This window comes from Manis pentadactyla, chromosome 4 (genome assembly GCF_030020395.1).
Source record: "Manis pentadactyla isolate mManPen7 chromosome 4, mManPen7.hap1, whole genome shotgun sequence".
Taxonomy (NCBI): domain Eukaryota; kingdom Metazoa; phylum Chordata; class Mammalia; order Pholidota; family Manidae; genus Manis; species Manis pentadactyla.
The window spans coordinates 26,015,377-26,019,957 of NC_080022.1; the positions used below are offsets into that span (position 1 = coordinate 26,015,377).

Sequence of the window (4,581 nt, forward strand, 5' to 3'; positions counted from 1 at the left end):
GTGGATAAAACCAGGTGCTGGAGAAAAAAAATAGAGACGGACCCTTGTTAGTGACCACATAGAATGGTAGAGACATTCTGGAAAGTTATATAGGAATACTTAGTGAAACTAAGTTTGTGTAAAGTCTATAACCCAGGAGTCGTCTCCTGCATGTAGAGCCTGAGATATTCCTGAACAGATTCATGGGGCATGTACACCAGAATGATCATCTAGGTGCCGTTTCTGGTTAGCTGAAGCCTGGCAGAATGGATAAGAGAAAGGTGGTGGACACATCTGAAGCGATGAACCAGCTAGGTACAGAGCAACAGGACTAGCTCTTAGAAACATAGTGCAGAGAAAAAAGTAACAAACAGGACAAGATTTATAGCACAATACCATTAGTATAAATTAAAAACACATACATACCACAAAACATTAGATTTTAACAAGGATCCATGAGTATATTCAGCCATACATCAAACACTTTAGAGTGAATACCTGGAGGAAGAAAAGAATAGAAGTAAAGACTGAGGAAAAGTTGGGGAAAAAAACCATGAAACAAGAGAAGGTCTTGCACAGACCTTTTATGATTGTAGGCATGACACAAGGAATATGATTAGCATAATTTCTGTATCAGAAATCCATTTCTGTTTTGCTTTTTTTTTTATTTCAAGTGAGCCTCCTGTGGGGCTGATGTTGGTGCAGGACCATCTTACCTCTGGCTATTGAGGTCACGGGGGGACAAGGTGCCACAAAGACCCCTGAGGGAGACAGCCACAGGCAGGGAATGGAAGGATCCTCAGCACCGGCAGACAGGGTTCCGATTTTGACTTTGTCACACTGTTTGTGTAACCCTGGGCAAGTTGTGTGACTGTGGTGCACTCACTTCTCCTCCTCCTATAAACACAGATAATAATACTTAGGTTGTGGAGATCAAATGAGATGATGCCTACAAAGCACCTAGCACAGCGCCTGGCCTCATAAAGAGCGACTATCGTTCTCCTAGGGTCTTCACCCAGTGTCCCAAATTCCACTAATTCTCAGAATCTAACATGTCACTGCATTTCCATGTTTCTTGGTCAGGTGCTTTCTGTTGAGAGATGTACTGGATCAGCTGCTGCTGGGGCAACTGGTGAGATGGGAGTGAGAGCCTGTGCCAGGCCGAGAGGCCTGGGAAGCATCCCAGGAGCTGGGCAGACCTAGAGGCTACAGTCAAGAGGCAGACAGTCCAGGCCAGCTGGGGCCAGGTGCGACATGGAAATCACCAGTCCAGAACATGGGGGAACAGGTGTGGGTGGGCAGTGGTGGGGGGTTGGGAGGATGACCTGAGCTCAAGACCAGAGAAAGATCAGGTGGGATGGAGGCCCAGCGTCCCTTCTGAACGCTTGCCACAACCCCCTCCCAGCCCTGCTTGCCCATGCAGAATTTCCTGCCCCCAGCCCTAGTCTTAAAGGTAGTGCCCTGGATAGGACCATTCCCCTTTTAAGCTTTCTTCCTCAGATAATGTCACAATCTGTGGTTTCTCCATGTTGATGGAAGCCTGACTAGTTTCTTTGAAGACAGACAGGTCCCGTGTCCTCTGGGCATTTCGCTTCTCACTATGTAAATGCTGTGTGTGTTTGACATCAAAGTCTAAAACATCGATGTGAATTCCTTATGTGGGGGAACCCTCCCTGTTGGTGTAGGCTCCCCTGGGAGGGGTGCTCTATCCTCTCTGGCCTCGAGGGCAGCCTGAGATCCTTGTCTGTCCCTCTCCTCCATCCCCATGTCCCTTCTATCATGTGGCCTTATTGATTCTTCTCCATAAATATCTCCATCCACTTCTCTCATTTCCTATGCCCTGACCACAGTCTAAGCCAACATCTTCTTTACCTTAGGCCATGACAGGATTTCTCACCTGTCACCCAGCCCCTGGGCTGCCCCTCTCCCGTCAATTCTCCATGTAGCCACAGAGCAATATTTCTATAATATGAAGATGACCATGTCAGTATCTTGCATAAAAGTTTTCAGTCTTCCCATTACCCTCAGGATAGAATCCAAACCCCTTAAGATGTAATGCAGGGCCGTGTGCCACCCAGCCCGTGTTTAATTGCATCCATGTCACTCTTACTTTCCCCAGCCAGACTTAGTGCCGTTTATAGCCTCACACATACTATGACTTCACACATACTTGTCCCTCCTCATTCTTTCGGAAGCAAGTCCACTCCTCCTTGCTTCCAAAGATCGATTTCACTTCCTCCAGGAAGCCTGCCCTGACGGTCCAAGTCCATATTAAAGGCCCTGTTCTGAGTTGAATTGTGATCCCCAAATGATATGTTTAAGTCAGAGAATCCCCGGAACCAGTGAATGTGACCTTATGTGGACATAGAGTCTTTGTAGATAGAATCATGACGAACTCATCTTGGAGTGGGATGGGTCCTAATGCAGTGAGCAGTGTCCTTATCAGAAGAGGGAAATTGGACACAGACCATGATCTCCACTCTTCCGACACCAAATGCAGTGATGTATTTCTCCCCTACATGTATGGAGAACAGTAACAATATTATACACAGCAGTAATAGTAGTGTAACTCCATTAGGGTTCCCAGACCTGATTCCAGTGGGTGTGAGGATGTGTGGGAGGGGGTCCTCCCACACATACTTACACCAAGCAGTTCTCTAACACCAGCGGGGTGTTGGAGAACTCGGCTCAATCGCACCAGTTTCCCAGGTTACAGGCTCTGTCCTACAAGCCTGCCCTCTACCCCCCACCCCCCACCCCATTCCAGACAGGGTCACAAGCGCCAGGCAGTTACCTGTCCTTCTGACCTACTGGCTACAAACTGGAGGTTCCCACGACCTCCCCCAAGGTTCAATTAATTTGCTGGAGTGGCTCACAGAACTCAGGAAAACACTAAACGTTTACCAGTTTAAGAAAGGATACTGTAAAGGATACAAGTTAACAGCCACATGGAGAGAGACACAGGGCAAGTTCCCAAATAAAGGAGCTTCTGTCCCGTGGGCTTGGGGCCTGGCTCAGCGGCATGGAGGAGGCGTTCTGGTTCCCCAGCATAGAAGCTCTTTCCGACCAAGAAGCAGGATCCAACGGAGCCGCAGAGCAGAGCAGAACACAGAGGGAGAGAGAGTGAGCTCTTCTCACGGGTTTTTGTGAGGGCTTCAGGGCATAGTCATGACTGACTAAATCATTGGCCATTGGCTGATTCAGCCTCCAGCCCCTGCCCTTGGGTGGGGTCCAAAAATCTCTCATTAACATGACAAAACACCCATTCACCTTTAAGACTGCAGTGTTTTCAGGAACTGGATGAAGACCAAATATACCTGGGAAATGTATATTTGGTCATACGAATGACAAAATTTGTATTTCTTATAACTCATTATATCACATAACAGAGGCAGAGATGCAGCTAAGGGTCCAGGGGCACCGAGGATCACCAGCCACCACCAGAAACTAAGAAGACTCAAGAAAGGATCCTCCCCTTGAGCCTTCCAAGGGCACAGCCTGCCAGCACCTTGATTTGGGGCTTCTGGCCTCCAGAACTATGAGACAATAAACTTCTGTTGCTTTCACCCCTCTGATTGTGGTAACTGGTTACAGCAGCCTAGGAAGCTAATGCAGGCCCCGGCTAGGGGCTCCCAGAGCACCCCTTTCCCTTTCTCCTCAGAGTGTATAACTTTCATGCTTTTATTGGTTTACTTACTGGCTCCAAATTAGCCCAAGCTACTTGAGGGCCAGGACTTTATGTGGCGTGCTCACTGTTGTAGCCCCAGCAGGTAGTTAGAATCTATGTGCTGCGTTGGTTGAGCGAATAGGTGATGAATGAGCCTGCAGGAGGGAAACAGGCTGGGGCAATAAAATCAAGGATGTAGTGGGATAGCAGGGGGCTCAGGCAGTCCTCGCAGATCTCCAGGGAGTTCTGGGCCCAGAAGAGCCTTCAGGGGCCAGTAGAGTCTCTAGGCTTCCTGCCGATGGGAGGGCAGGGCCCCAGCAGGAGCGCCTCAGGGCAGCGCACAGCAGGCCAGTGGTGTGGTCCTTGATGCAGGAGAGAAAGCCCCTCTACAGGGCCTTCAGGGATGTCTCCCTCTGACACCTTGGAGAGGCAAAAGCTTAGGCCAAGGGAGTTGGAAGCAGGGTTGTATTTCAGCATTTCACAAGGGTCTGGAAAGTGGGGGAGGTGAGGGCCCCACTCGGAATGAAGGAGTTGCTCCATCACCGCTAGGCCCAGCTTCACTCCTTGGGGCCCTAACACTACTGCACGCTTGAAAAAGCTCCCCAGTAAACCAGACCCCAGTAAGCCCTGCTTTGGTGGGCAGAGCGAGCCGGGGTGCTCAGCTCCCCGCCACGGCTCTTCTCCGGGGTGCCGCCCTCCTCCCAGGAAGCCACTCCAGGTCCAGGTGCAGCCCTCCTATGGCTGCTTTCCACCTCCACTTGGGCTTCTTCCCTCCCTGGTACATCTACCCCACATTGCTGTTCAGCAAACCCACGCTCAGTGTTAATTTGGCACGTTCTGTCTGCCAGCCCCCAGCCCTACCCTCTTATCCGCATGTCCTCACTCCTGGCTTGCCCCACTCCCCACCCCGAAGATGATGCAGGGGCTTTTGAGTA

At 50.1% G+C, this 4,581-nt stretch overlaps 1 long non-coding RNA gene across 1 annotated transcript; it reads right to left on the minus strand.

The window, feature by feature from the left end:
- Positions 1-406: 406 nt before the first annotated feature.
- LOC118912338 (uncharacterized) lies at positions 407-2,644 on the minus strand. The gene is made up of 3 exons (XR_005024771.2): positions 1,877-2,644; positions 696-876; positions 407-477 (listed from the first exon to the last, which is right to left on the minus strand). It is a non-coding gene; the product is annotated as an uncharacterized LOC118912338 (long non-coding RNA).
- Positions 2,645-4,581: the final 1,937 nt, after the last annotated feature.